We start from the raw sequence: 15,950 nt of genomic DNA, 5'->3' as shown, positions 1-15,950 counted from the left end.
TACCTTAAGGGTATATCAGAGTGGTCCATTTTACTGGGCTCAGGCATCATTTGTGGGCAAAGGACATTACATGTCAGCTGGTTGACATCTTGGCAGGATTAACCTATTACCACCTAGTTTCACTTGCAGGGAGAATGGAAAAATGGGAGTCCTGCTTGGGAAGGAGATAAGAAAAGGCGTGAAGCTTCCGGAATCACTTGGGAACGGCAGGCCTGTTAGGGGCAGCACCGTTGTAATGGTGACTACAGAAAGCATTGGTTGCCCGAGTGTGTCTAGGTGTGATTAAGATGAACTATGTCAAAACATGACAATACAGGCTATGTAGAGCGTACGGGTGAAAGCTTAATAAATACAGTATATTTCTCTTCCTGTTCCATTCATAATGCGGCTGAAAGTGATCCCAGATGGTAGTCACAGGCTACCTAAGGGTGTGTCTGATCTTGAAGAACAAAACCATTATGATAAACCAGGAGCCAGACTGGCAATCATCTGTCAGTCTGACTCTGATTAATTGTTAGTGACCAAGGGAAGTGTGTTGATAAGGAATGTGAGGCAGCGTCTAGTCTCAGTGAATAAGAATGACGTAGATTAGCAGTGGCTCATGGGATTGGATTTGGAGGTAGGAAGAGGGGACACATGTGCCACCTGTTTGCCAGGCCTAGTACGGACCTTTTCTGCTTTAATCCATAATCAAAATGTAGTTTCTGAAGGCTCAAGGAGCCCTAGACTGGCTTGAGGAACCCCAAGTCCCGCCCTCCTGGGAGTTGACTATCACTGGATTAGTTTATAAGGAGTCTATATGCTTGAAACTGCTCACTTCTTCCTATGAGTAAGTCTATAATTTGGATTAGATGACAGGTGGGGATTTAGACTGAGGTTTAATGGGCCAAGAGACTTGGTCTCTAAAGTGAATACTGATGAGGGGCACATTTTCTTATGCTTGCTTTCTCATTTCATACCTCTAAACTAGGCCAGGACTGGGAGAGGCCCTTGGGGTCGTCCTTGACTCCTCTCTTACGCTCACATTCTCCAGACAGTTTATCAGACCGAATATGCTGATATGACTGCTTCTCACCACCCCACTGCCACCACCCCATCTTTCATTTGGTCTGCTGTCATAGATACCTATCTGGCCCCCTGCAATCTGTGCTAAACACTTTTTAAAGAGGTAAATCAGGTTATATAATTCCCCTGCTAAAAACCCTTCAGGGCTTTCCAGCACACTTGGAGTACAATCAGAATGCCTCACCCTGGCCTTCGATATCCACACCATCTGTGATTTGGTCCCTGCCTGTCTCTTAGGCCTCAACTCCTCCACTCTCTTCCTCTCTCAGCTACCCTGCCTCCCTTCTGTTTGTCCATCTTGCCAAGTTCATTTCCACCTTGGCCCCTTTGCCAGTTGTTTTCCCCCTTAGATTTTCATGTGGCTCTCTCCCTCACACATCCAGGGCTCCTTCAAATATTACTTTCTTCCTTGGCCCCTTTATTTGAAGTGGCAACCCCACCCATGTTACTCTCTATTCTCTAACTTTCTTTTTCATGGTCCTGCTCATTATTAATGGGTAGTATAATTCTTCATTTATGTGTAGATTTTCTCTCCTCTGCCCTAAAATGTAAGTCTTTGAGGGCAAGGACTTTTACCTGTTTATTGTTTTAATATCTAGAAGAGTTCTTAGAACATAGTAGATAGTTAGGAAATATTTGTCAAATGGATGATGGACTGTAGAAAATAAGGGGTCTTCTCTAGGCTGTGGGATTGCATGTCAGGCCATGCGGAGGATCAAGACGTGGATACGAGGTGGGAATCCATGGCAAGAAGTGTGGGGCTGCCCTGGCCATTGTGGTTCAGTGGTTAAAGCATCGTTCGGTTCTCAGTCAAGGGCATGTGCCTGGGTTGTAAGTTCTGTCCCTGGCCCCAGACTGAGGCGCATATGGGAGGCAGCCAATTGATGTGTGTCTTTCACAGTGATATTTCTCTCTCTCTCCCACCCTCCCTCCCTTTCACTCTCTAAAAAAAAATCAATTGGGAAAAATATCCTCGGGTGAGGATTAACAAACAAACAAACAAACAAATAAGAAGTGTGGGTACTGAGGCCAGAACCAGCCAGCTGGTGGTAGGGCCAGTGCAGAAACCACAAAGCAAGGGAGCAGTGAGGAAGTACAGATCTTCCAGGGAATTGTGAGTCAATGTTGGAATCCAAGTAAATGATCATGACAGCATCTGTGAGTTCCAAACACAAAGAAGTTAACATTGAGGCACTTTTCTAGCTCAGATGGAAAGCTTCCTAAATGTTTATGGCTGGAACAGGAACCACCTCGTAAGGCCTGAGTAGGATCTGAAGTTGAGCTCACTTCAGATTCAGAGATGATAACTGGTTAATCCATGGAAATTGGAGATCGAATTCTACCTGCTATGAAGCCATCATTGATCAATCCATTTAATTCTGTGGAGCCTGGAGAGAGACCTATGTCTTCCAAAACCAACTCCCAGCACACTATAAACAAGCCCCCTCTCAGATGTTCCTCCCAAAACACAACTCTGCAGGGGAGAGGTCTTGATGCTGGTGGTCCCCCAGAGACCAACGAGCTCTATGGCCCACTCACTTCTTGTGTCGGGGAACTCCACTCAGCAGCAGGGGCCTCTGCGCTGGCTGGGAATCCCCACAGCAGCAGCAGCAGCAGCAGCAGCAGCCGTCTTTGTGGGGCTGAGCTGCCAGCTTTTCAGATTTAGCACACAGTTTTGTGAGGAGGCAAAGCTGTGTTGCCTCTGATGAGAAACAAAACCAGTGATGCTGAAATATCTGGGAAAGGGGAAAATTATTTCTAGAGATTGGAAGCAAATGTCCAAACTGTGAGTGTGGCCGGAATTGACCTTTTTGTTACCCCATCCTCAACTCTATTTGTACATTCTTTATATCTATAGGAAGAAGTATATTGCTATCTGTTCGTAACTCAGCTCATCGTTTGAGGGTAAGAAGGAAAGAGGTTTGGCGTGGCTTTCAGAGGAAGTGAGGTGATGGTTCTTCTCTCTCAACCTACTAAGTAAACCACTCTGGCTTTCATGACTCAGAAACCACAGACCCCACGTCCAAAATGCATCTATTCATTCTTATCTACAAATATTGATTGTGAGCCTATTGTGTGACTAACACAGTGCTTGGGTTGAGGATGTAATGGTAAAATACTATTCACTGTTTCTCCTCAAAAGTAGACAATCCCATTCTACATGCGTTACCGGTATGGAGAGGTCCTTGTCCCCTCCTGTTGCTTGTGGGAGTGGAATTCTTGTGATATCCTGAGAAAAGGAATTTTCTGAGACTCACATGGGAGGATGAGACATTGTAGAAAGCTTTATTTCTGTGGAGTTACACTTTTGAGGTCCCATTTCCCTTTGTCCTGCCAAGGAAGAAGTGTAGCTGTGGCTTCAATAGGGCTAAAATACAAGCCAGTGTCCGGAGTTTCCTTTCCATGTTAGGGCAAAGTCCAATCCCGCATCAGCCTAGCTTAGTTTGTGTTTCCTGTTACAGTCCATCAGTCCATTATGTGTGGGGTGTGCAGGACCACATGGCTATGGAGGAAACACAGGCAAATGCAAAGAAGTAGGAACGAGAGTGCCCCACAAGCCAAGACCCAGGAGTCAAGAGAGAGAATTCCTTTGTTTAAAGGACTATGTATTCCCAAATTTTCATGGGTGTGCAGTGGCCACACCCATTCTGGCCAATGATCTCTGTTCCCAGGTGTGACTGACAGACACCTCCCCTAATCACCCCAACTTCACTGTGCATGCATCTATCTCTCCTCTGTTGGACCCCTTCCCCTAATGATCTGTATCAGAGGAATGGGTAGATGGTTCCCTGGGGAGTGTGAAATTGCAGCTTCTTGGTGAAGCTGCCCAAATGACATGCCTATAATGTCTGACCTTCTCTTTGCTTCTTTTCTATTATTAATAACTAGTTGATTATAACAGTATCACATGCCCAACATGGAGGGCAGCATAATCTAGTAGCAAGGAATGTAAGCTGAGTTTGCCACCAGCTAGACTATATGATCTTGGACAAGTCACTTCCCTTCTCTGAGTTTCAATTTTCTCATGTATATTTCAAGGAAATTACCCATGTTATGGGATTTAGTAAAGTAATGCTTATCAAGTGTTTAGCCCATGTTTCAATAAATGTAAGCTCTGATTCTGATTATGCTTCTATGGTAAGAGTTAGTAGAGAATTCTCTGGGGGCACATTTACATATTGAAATACCATATTTGTGGGCAAATACATTTATATTCAGGGCCAAGCCTAGAAAAAAGTTGAGTAATTGGAGATATTGTTTTTTTACTTCCTGGCAAGGACTGCATCCAACCAGAGTGGGCAACCCTTGTAGGGCTGCATCCAGCCAGTGTGGGTACCTTTTGATAATTCAGGTGCCTAGGGAAGAGTCTTGTTTCTGTTTTGCACATGGAGTAGGCAGTGCCCTTTTCTGTTGGCACAAAGGCACAGTCTAGCGGAAAAGCAGACTTGGCCTAGGACACAAGGGCTTCCCAGTTCTGTTGGATAGATATTTACCGAATCATTGAGAATAAGGTTGAAAACGTGCTTATCTTGCCTGGGACAGACAGACAGAGGGTGGAGGAGGATCCAATTTGTCTATGGTCCCTACCTCAGCTCCCCTTAGCCAGTCACCTGTTCATTCAAAATTCTCTAAATCTACAGCACATAGGAGCAACACAGGTCTCACTGACCAAGAAGCACCCTCATGAAGACTTCCTGGTGAATTATTTTATAAATGTGTGGTCATTTTGTGATGACCTTGAATAGGAAAGCATGATTGATGGATATATGATGAGTTAGACCCTAACTGAGAAGGCAAACTGAGGTGTCAGCAACAATTTGAGGCAAATCGTTCAGATTTGATTTATCCCATCTGGTGTGTTTACCTAGCATCTGCTTTGGATTAGGTATTATGTAGGCCAGAACATAAGATAATCTTCAGGAAGCCAATATACCAGTGGTACTTAAAGACATAGCACATCTTCATATTTATTCCCTGGTTTAGGAGAATGAGAGTGATTACCTTCCCTCATTATATATTTCTCTGAGCATCAGAAAAGAGCAAATGAAAAATGAGCTATTGAGTATAAAATATATTTATATTCTATGTCCCCATAGCTGCAACAGATATTTTAAGAAATTTGTAATAATGTTGCCTCAAAGATGATACTCATTTGATCAATACATTATCATTGATTCCTTCTCTCTATAGAAACATATAGGTATAACTCAAAGTCAGGACAGTCCAGATTCTGTAAAGTATCAGATTCATTCACTGGTTTGTCTGTTGGGTACCCACCATGTGCGAGGTACTAAGGATAAAAGATTGAATAATAAATTGTTTCTTTTCTCATGGAAGTCAGACACTCAGATAATTACACTCCAATGTTTTAAGGACAGTAAGAGAAGGGAACCCTGGAGACTGTGATATGCCTAACTCAGCAGTTGGTGAGTGTGTGCGTTCAGGTCAGGGAAGGCTTCCTGGAGGAGGGGGTATCTGAGCTGGCCTCAGAGGCTGAGTAGGGTCTTCAATAGGGAAAGGCATTTCAGGAAGAGGAGGAAGCCTGATTAAAGGTAGGGTAAATGGCATCTATTGTTTTATTGTCCACTAATATGCCATTTTCCTTTTCCTGATAACCCCTTGGAGAACTTCCCCTTCATTTATTTGGAGCTGTCAGTCAAGGGGCCCTGAGACCCAAGCTCAGGCAGCTGAGCCAACCTTGCCTAGGAATTTGACTCTTCCGCCCAGGTGTTGCAAAGAAGGAAAATAGTTGCTGCAGAGCCTAAAAAGAATGTTCATAATTCCTGCTGCTGGGGGATCCAGACCTGTTCTGGTTCTTAATGCGTTCATGCCTGATACCTTAGTTTCCCCTTCAATTCTGTGAGCTATCTCATACCTTTACAATAAAATCTTCTTTTATTTGTTATCCAGAATCATTATCTATAGCTTGCTATGTGAAATCCCTAACCGTTACCAGAAGAAAAAAAAAAAATCAACAGTGGAAGCTATAATTACAAGTTTAGGAAGTTTACTCTATCTGCCTGAGCAACTTGAGAAAAATTTCCAAACCCCTCAGATATTAAAAATAAAAGAGAGATAAGGAAAAAGAAAAGAAAGAAGAGAGAGTTTAAAAAAAGAGAGGGGGGAGAGAGAGAGAGAGCGCGCCAGCGCTGCTGCGGGTGGCGGATCCCACTGGCATCATGTAACGTCCTGCCATTGGCTGGCCTCTGTCTCTCCTTCCACAGAAGAGCTGTTACACACAGCATGCAGAAGAAAAGAAATGGTTCGAGAACCCAGCAGGAATCCACCAGAGACCGCTCTGCCTCTGGAGACAGTTTACCTGGTTGGCCCTTAGGGCAGAAGTGTGCAAACAAAGAGCCTAGGATGTCAGATTTTGAGGCTGCTGCTGGCTGAGCTTCTTAGCTTCAAGCCCACAAGCTCAAGGTCTATTATTACAGTGGGAACAATTAAGAGCTTTGGCTTTTTCATTGTATTGTAATTATAGCAACAACTCTGGTACAAATTATGACTCACTTACTCTCTAAGGCAGTTAGCATCTGGACTGCCACCAAGGAAACCCTTTTGAGGTTGCAGAGTGGTATCATTTGCTGCCCTCAGAAAGCTGGAGACTCCAATTTATGAAGGAACAGGCTTTGCTCAATGCAGGAATGCGGGAAGGGTGCCCCTCTTCGTAGATGGGGCATCTCATTGCAAATACTTGGGCTCTGACACCCCCTGGAACGTTATTGCCAGTTATAAGGCTTAATTGTTATTTTTAATATTGTGTATATTGCTATCATCAGAATTAATCTCCAAAGGACTGTGGCAGTTTAGTCTACAAGGAAGTACCTTATGAATTTATGTGAATTCTTTTCACTTAAATTTCTGCTTTTTTTTCCCATCTCTCTGTTGGAGGCAGCCAAAGGAGGATTCCTTTGCTAGGTATACTGAATGTAGTGTCTAAAAGAAAGCAATCAAAATAGTGTAACCGCTCTCGGAGAATCAGGATTTTCTCTCTTCTGGTGAGTATTTACTCAAATACTCTCAAGTTGCCTCTAGTATCAGGCACAACTCTTGCCAGTGACAAAAATCTGGGCTTGAACTGGCTTAAGCGCAATGGAGAGTTACTGTCCCTGATCATTGAAAACTCAAGATGCTGGTTTGGCTTTGACTTGATTTGGAGTTCAAGTCTCTCTCCTTTTGACTCTGCTTTTTCCTGTGCCAGGTTCATTTCCAGGTTCTACCTCATATCCCAGAAGCTCCAGGTTTATCCTATCACAGGGCCAAACCCATCAGAGAGCAAACATTTTGACCCAGACTGGACCAAACATTTTGTCATATCCCTGAAATTCACCAGATTAGACCAATTTAAGTCACATGCCCACCCCTGAACAAATCCCTGTGACCAGGGAAGGGCCATGATCCCATTGGCTGAAGTACAAGGTAAGGGTGGAATCTCACACCATGGGGGACTGAGAGTCAAGGAGGATGGCTCACCACAAGCAAACCAGCAAACAAACCAAATAAATCAGCACCTTTGCAGGAGAAAAGAGGAATAGTTGCTGGAGACAAAAATGTCAAATGCCCATTACACCTCTTTACAGTCTGGGGCACCTCGAAGTATAGTCTGAAGACCCTAAGGATGGCAGAGGGAATGAGACCTCTGTCCTGAGGTGCTGCCTTAATTTCTTCTAGTTAACCCCAAAGAGTCTTAAATTCCTCTAAGTCCAGACATCCATGGAGGGGCAGCCACAGTCATAGCCCTGCTGTAAGGGTGTGAGGAAGAATGAACTAACATGTAATCCTGACAGAAGAGTTCTTCCAATTACTTGCAAACTTCCCCAGAGAATATAAAATAGAGTTCACAAATTTATTTTCTCTGAAGGAATTTATGCTATCTAATGATTTTTAAATAGGCCCTTGAAAACAACTAACTTGAACTCCCATTGACCAATGGTTAGTACTGGATGTGTGGTTAACTGTTTCCCACCACAGCACACCGGAGAAAATGCCATCATCACTTTTCCAATCCAGATGAAGAAAGTGCGGGTCAGGGAGGTTAAGTAAGTTTCTGGACCCAGCCAGGATTCAAGCTCCATCCTATTTGCCCTCAGAGCTCCCACCATTGGCCACCATGCTCCATCCTCTCTCCCATTCTCTGTGAAATTACACAACTGGGGAAATCCATCTCCCTTCCATGAGAGAGCAACAGAGATGACACCTCGGTGGTGTCAGGATGCATTTTTGTGCCTCTTTCAGTGGGAAAGGGAGAATAGTATTCAACACTTCTGGAGCATCAGTTGTATTTGGGCCACCGGGAGTGGAGGGAAGAATGCTTTAGAGTCTATTTGAAGTCTCATTTTGAGTGGAGAAGAACATGATTTCAGAGATCTGGTTCATGAACCAGTTTGTGGGCAAACTGCAATCAATGCCAGCGGGAGTGCTGGAGGTCGGCATTAGCAGACACCATGTGGCTCTCCACCTGCCTAGCAGTGACTCCCAAGCACTAATGAAATGATGCATCACGAAGCTACCCTGACTAACTACTGGAGTCTGTCCACAGCAGCCTCTGCCACCCCCGCTTCACAGAGACCACACTTACTAAGATCACTGAAGATCCTCTCCCTCCTAAACCCACATGGAAATTCCTCTCTGTGCCTCTTTCTGGTCTCCATGAGGCTTTCTCCAATGGGCCACTTCTTGATGCTCGGTATCCTCTCCAAAAGCAGTTGCATCGCTGCTGGGCTGTCTTCTCTTCCGGGGCATTTCTAAGGTATTTCTGATCATTTCCAGGAGTTCCTTCGTGTCCCATCTGGAGTTGATGACTGTGTTAATGACATATCAGGACCCTGAGCAGTTCCACTTGCCCCTGTGTGTTCAATATGCAGGAATCCCACCATATAGGCTCCATAGTAAATCTCGAGATTTTAACAAATGGTTTGACTTCTGCCTAATGGTCATCCAACAACAGTGCTGGACACACAAATCTGTTTATGGCCCTCTGTCCCATTGTGAACGTGCTATAGAACCATGTTTATATTTTGAACTTTGATGTGCAGATGTTTTGTCATCAATTGAAGGCAAGCACAGTCCATCTTCTCTCACTAATAGAATAAGGAGCTAATTAAACAGGTATTGAAGGACTGAAAATATACCAAAGGGAATACTTGGCTACAGAAAGTAGCTAAGGAAACAGAGGGAAGAGGTTGGAGTGATTAAGGGCCTAAGCTTGCAGAACGGGATACAAAGAGCTAAGATCAAAACCATGTGGGGATTCTGGGAGTGTAGAAAAAACTCTGGAAACTGGAACCAACCACTACTGCTAAGATAAAGGCCATAGGACAGGAACAAAATAAAGAGAAAGCATACAGGAATGAGAAGTCCCTTCTCCCTTCCCCTCGTGTTTCCTTCTGCCCCCGTGAGCGCACCTAAAAGGATCCAGCTGGCAAAAGGAAAGTATGGTTTGCAGAGCCCCAACCCCAGCATTACAGAGTGGAGTGCGGAGGAGTGGATTGCAGCTGAGACACACGCGCTTAATAAACACACACCTCTGACCAAGTTCCTTCCACCACTCACACTCACTACCTTCCATAAGGAGCCCCTTTGCCCAGAATTTCCATTCCCCAAACCTGCTGAGTCATTATTCCTAAACATGAAAAATCCAGATATTCATTTCCCTCATGAGATCCTCCTGGGTTGACCAGAACAGAAAGGAGGGTTGTCCTTGTCCATCGTGTTGCACACCGCTCCCCAGCCTTCCCTGCCAACATTTACAGTGACGGACAGGCTTCTTTTCCCGCTGTGCTTCCTTTGCGGTGTAGGGTGTTCTGTGTATTTGGTGTACTGAGACTGATGGAAATGTCATCTCTCAGCTATGTGCAAACAATACTTAATTTTTTTTAATGAAAGCACTTACATTCCTTAGACAATTTCCCATTCCCTCTTGGAAAAGAGGATACTAAATTTTATCCAAACTGAAATCAGGTCAGATCCTGACAATTTTAAGTCACTCATGGTTTACAATAGTGCCATTTCAAGTAAATATTCAATCCAAATCAGGTGTTTTTCTACTTAGCCATTGTCCAGTTCAAAACACTGATTTCATGTTTTCTGTTCATTTCTCAAGGATTCCCCCTTCCCCCTTCCCGAGACCTTGGGCTTGCCCTTCCATTGCAGGGAGGAGACGGGAGGAAGTGCTCCCGAAGGTGAGTGGCCATGATGGAGAGGAAATCGATCAGCTGGGATGAACTCAAGTCTTTTTCATCAGGGCCCAGCTACTGGTTTCTTGCTGGTCTGCTCTCAGGGATGGTGATACCAGCTTCATGACAGGTGGGTCTCTTAGCTCAGGTGGTACCAGCTGCTGCTTTCTCCTGGGTCATCAGTTGTTTGACTATCACACTAGCCTGAAAGTATCAGGGTGCCATCAGGTGGTACTGTTTCTTTTTCTTCACTCTTGGAGAGCAGCCCCCCTGGGGCCTACCATACTCCCCCGCACCCCAACAATGGGAGTCTCTGGGTCCTGGCTAGCTGGCTACCTTTGCTCTGCTATCCTGTGTCAGTCTCGGGTATTTCACTCTTGGGCTCATTTTTCATTCTTCCCCTGCTACCCTCTGTTATCACAAGGGGATGATCCTAGAGGCTGTGTTACCCAGGTTCCCAGCTGGATTTTGTCCAGATTTAGCAAATGGAAGGGTTGTCAGAAGATTAGAAGTTGTAGGTGGCATTGCTGGCGACCGGCTCTTCCTGGATGGGTGCTCCCTGATCCCTGGTCTCTGAACTATCTTCATCCTTTGTCTCTCCATCTGAGAGCTAGTATTCATTCCTATTTTGCTAATTTCAGGTTGTCTCACCATTGCTTGTTTGATTCGTGGCTCCTTTTTCTCCTGTATAACCAATTCCTATATAACCCTAAATTCCTTCTGTAATAAATACTTAAGTAGCTTCTGTTTTTCTGTTTCTGTAGGCCCAGTGTGGCCTAGATCAATGGGAACCTTAGGAATCCCTTCCACACCCACCTTGGCTCTGTGGGAATTGCAAGGGTGATCTTTGCCAGCTCACACTCACACTCACACTCACTGTGCTGCTGTGCCACCCAGGAAACACTAGATGAGTGACTGGTTCCAGTCCCTATACCTAGAAAACCACCCAAACTCAGGGGAGAAATGTCCAGGAATTGCAACTTCCCATTCCACTGCCTGGTGTGCTGGGAGGAAGGATGAAGTGCTGGAAACTCCTCTACCTTCCCAGATGCTTTTATTTCCCAGGTGGAAGAACTGCCAAACTAGTTCTGCCTTGTTCACACCTTGATGGGAATTAGGTGGATCTGACCTCTGTGTACAGAAACTCCCATAGCTTCTGCTTGGGCATGGATCAGGGACTGATAGACTGGTGACCTGGGGGAGCACAAAGGAGCCTCAAAGAATATTTTATACCTTATGTCACATATATATCTGTGTAAGACCTGCCCAGAGCCTATGGGATGTGGGGTAAATTCTATCATGCTAATGTGTTGGATCACATTTAAATGAATATCAAAGGAAACCTTATAGGGACAGAAGACATCACAGAAGGGAAACTTGAATCTTGCAGGCATGTGGCTTGCAGAGAGAAAAGAAGTAAAATCTTTCCCTTAGTGATATTGTATTCCTGGATAATCCTAACACCATCTGGTGGAAGTGACCTCCTTTCCCAGTGACCCACACCCCCATCACACTAACATATGCCTCCCTGAGAGTAAACAGTTCTCTATGGAGATTCATTCTTTTGTTTTTCTCCTTCTCATTTCTTGCCCCCTCACCCTTAATCACTAAAAGGTACATTGAAAAACAAAGTGGCTCCATGGAGTCTTCAAAGGGAAAGTGATTCAGAGTAAAACAAAAACCCAAACTCCACTAAACTAAAACAAACAGAGCCCATCAGTTCTGATTCTCTATGTTACACTAGACACGATGGATTAAAACGGTGACACTCACACTCATCAAGCCCAGACCTTGCCACAATCCCTATAGTTTTATTTTTATTGTCTGAAATTCTCCAACGATTCAATGTCACTTTTTCTCTTTGGGACCATTACTTTTCAGCCTTAGATAGAGATCAATTGTCAGAGTCTGAAATTGGCATCTCTGGAGGAGAAATATGTTGTGCCACAGGACATAGATTGGATGGCGCCCCGGTTAAGAAAATGGTGTGCTCTTTCATGATTGTGTTCATCGACAATACCACGAGCATTATTTTATTCTGTTGAGAAGAGTCTGACAGTCTCTTGTAGTATCTTATCTATCACCACGTATTCTTTCCTCTCCTTTCATATTTGGTCTCTGGAGTGGAACTTTATTTAAAAGGCCCTGACATGAGAAAGAATGGCCAAGGCCAGGCCATTCTCCTTGGCACTGAGGAAAGTGGCCAAATGGTCAAACACCCAAGTCAAGGACTTAGTCTAGTGCCTGTCCTCTCCTACCCACAGTGTGGCTATCAAACTGATCAATCTCATTTGGGTCACTGCATGACAATGGGTATTTTGATCTTGCATAACCTTAGGTAAAGTTGGCAGTCCCTTCCCTGACTCCTGACTCAGAAGAAGATGGCCCTCGGACTCACTCATCTGGGAGGAGGAGTTAACTTTATTCATTTGTGCTTTCAATAATATTTGTTAAGTAGCAATAGTGTGACAGGTGCTATAAACACAGCAATAAAAAAAATTGAGAAAATCCCCTGCCCTTCGAAAATTATATTCATGCGTGTGTAGACAGACAATTTTTAAAATTAACCAGGGAATTATCTATTTATCTGTCTATTTATCTGTCAGAGAGTGATAAATATTATGGAGAAAAAGCAGGAAAGATTGTGCTAGGGTATGTGTGTGAGAGAAGAGTTGTCATTTTAAGCAGAGTGGCCAGAGAAGACATCTCTGGCAAGGTGACATTTGATCAGAGACTTGAAGGAGCTGCATGAATAACTCATGCAGATATTTGGGGGAACAACAAATGCCAAGTCCTTGGCAGAAGCATTTTGAGGGACCAGCAGAGTCCAGGGTGACCCAAGCCAAATGATTGGAGAAGAGAGTGATAGAAGCTGAAGTCTGAGGTGATAGGGACCAGATTGTTCAGAGCAAAATCTCTTACTTGGGGTCTACTGGATATTGTTATTTAATGTAATGAAGGAGCTCATATATTAATATATCACAAATCTGGGCTTAATTTTTTTCAATGCATTTCATACATTTTGTTCTTTTAATCCCATGTGTTTTATTTTATACATTTAAAAATATTATTCTGACAAAATAGAAACAAACTTCTAGATACAGAGAACAGACTGATGGTTGCCAGGTGGGAGGGCTGTTGGGGGATAGGTGAAAATGGGACGGGATTAAGATGCACAAATTGCAAGTTATAAAAATAGTCACAGGGATGTAAAGGACAGCATAGGGAATATGATTAATAATATTGCAATAACTATGTATGGTGTCAGATGGGTACTAGACTTAATGGGGTGATCACTTTGTAAGTTTTAAAAATGTCTAATCATTATGTTGTACACCTGAAACTAAAATCAGCTGTAATTAAAATTTTTTAATTAAAAAAATAAAGAGTAACAATAAAGTTAAAAAATAAAATAAAAATGTTATTCTGAGAAAGAATCTATAGACTTCAACAGTTTGCCAAAAAGATTCATATCACAAAGAAAATTAAGAATTCCTTATTAGGGCCTATAAGCCATTGCAGAACTTTAGCTTTTACTCTGAGTGAGATAATAAGCAATCACTCTGGCTGCCTTGTTGACTAAAGAGGGACAAAGGTGGGAGCAGGGAGATCAGTTAAGAAGCTATGTCAATAATTTAGGCAAGGGTGATGATGTCTTGAACTAGAATAGTAGCAGTGGAGGTAGTAAGAAGAGGCCAAATCTTGAAGACATTGAAAAGGTAGAGACAACAGGATTTTCTGATGGTTTGGATAGGGGCTTAGAGGGAAAAGGAGTCAAGGGTGACATAAAATTTTTGGCCTGAGCTACTGGAAAGACGAAGTTGCTTTCCTCTGAGGTAGAGAAGTATGGGGGGTGGGGGGGGAGATGGTGTTTTGGGTGGGGAGGGGCAGTGAGGTATGGGAAAGATCAGTTTTAGTTTTTGGACACCTTATGTTTGAAATGACGCTTACATATAAAAGTGGAAATGTTATACAGGCAGCTGGAGATATAAGTCTGGAGGTGTAGGGAGCAGTCTGGGCTGGAAATACATTGGGAAAGATTGACCTATACCTGTTATTAAAGCTTTGTGACCAGATGAGATTGTCATCCTGAAGAGTGGTACACATAGAGAAGAGATGAGTTTTGATGGATGTGACTGGGGCAACCTAATGTTTAGGATTTGTGAGGAGAAGAAGGAATCAGCCATGGAGCACAGTCAATGATTTAGGAGGAAACCAGGGGGGTTTAATATCCCTGAACCCAAGGGAAGAAAGTGTTTCAAAGAGGAGGAGTGACAATCTGTTACATGCTACCTGTAGGTCAAGTATGATGAGGTCTGAGAGTTGACTATGGATTTAGCAACTTGGAAGTCATTGGTGACCTACTAGAGAGTTTTGGCCAAAGGACTGGGACAAAAGTCCAATTGGAATAGATTCAAGAAAAAATAAGGAGGGAGAAGTTGGAGGCAATGGGAACAGGAAATTCCTTTCAGAAATTTTCCTCAAAAGAAAATAGAAAATTTAACTGGAGGCAAATATGAGGATCAAATGATTTTTTTAAAGATGGGGGAAATGTCAACATATTTGAATGCTGATAGAAAATAGTTTTAAAAAGAGATATTACAGATAATTCAGGTAAGATGGAGACCATTGTTGAAGCAATGTCCTTGAGTAGACAAGAGATGAGTGGTAACTAGTAAAAGAGCAGAGGCATTCACTTTAAACAGGGCCTGAAAGAATTTACCCATAGTAACAGGTGGGAGGGCAGAATAGATGAGTAGAATTAGATTCAATCAGGATTGAGTTTTGTCAGTTGAAGGGAGGACAGAGCAAGAGAACTGAGGTAGACCCAAAAATAATTGATTAACTGGAATTTAAGTAAAGGAACGTGGCCATGAAAGTAATAGAACCTCTTGGATTGTAGGTTCTGATACAGTAGAACAGTTTCCAGACTCAAGGCATTAGAAGGAGAGAATTGGAAAGATAGGAAGCGGGGGACCGAAAGTAGATTATGGAGGGGATGTGGTGACTGGTAAGTAATAGGTTGAAGTGTGGCCATGAGAAAGAGGAGCAGAGTTACAGTGGAGAGTAGGATTATCAGAGGGAAGGCAGTCAAGGAACCTAGGGGCCAGCTTCCTGGAAGGATCATCTACTTGGATACTGAAACCACTAAGAATTAGGTCAGGAATAATGTTGACAATGATAGTAATTAAGCCTGGAGATTAAATCTTCAAGAAATATGAACAAGTAGAAGAGTATGAGGTATAGTCCAAGACATAAGATTTATTTATTTATTTATTTATTTATTTATTTATTTATTTTTTGAGAGTAAGTATTTTTTTTATTGTCTGAAGTTTTACATAGTCTCCTTTTTCCCCAATTGACCGCCCCCCTCAGCCATTTCCACCCCGGGCAAGCCCCCACCACCCCAGTGTCTGTGTCCATTGGTTATGCTAACATGCATGCGTACAAGTCCTTTGGTTGCTCTCTAACACCCCTCCCCTCCCCTGCCATTTGTCTCTGAATCTATTCTTTTTTTAAAAATTTTTAATAAATCTTTATTGTTCAGATTATTACAGGTGTTCCTCTTTTCTTTCCCCCCATAGCTCCTCTCCACCTGATTCCCCACCCCACCCCACCCCATGCCCTTACCCCCCGCCACTGTCTTCATCCATAGGTGTAAGATTTTTGTCCAATCTCTTCCCGCACCCCTCACACCCCCTTCCC

The sequence above is a fragment of the Plecotus auritus genome (genome assembly GCF_963455305.1).
Source record: "Plecotus auritus genome assembly, chromosome: 9".
Lineage (NCBI taxonomy): Eukaryota > Metazoa > Chordata > Mammalia > Chiroptera > Vespertilionidae > Plecotus > Plecotus auritus.
Note: the sequence above shows the minus strand (reverse complement) of the source record.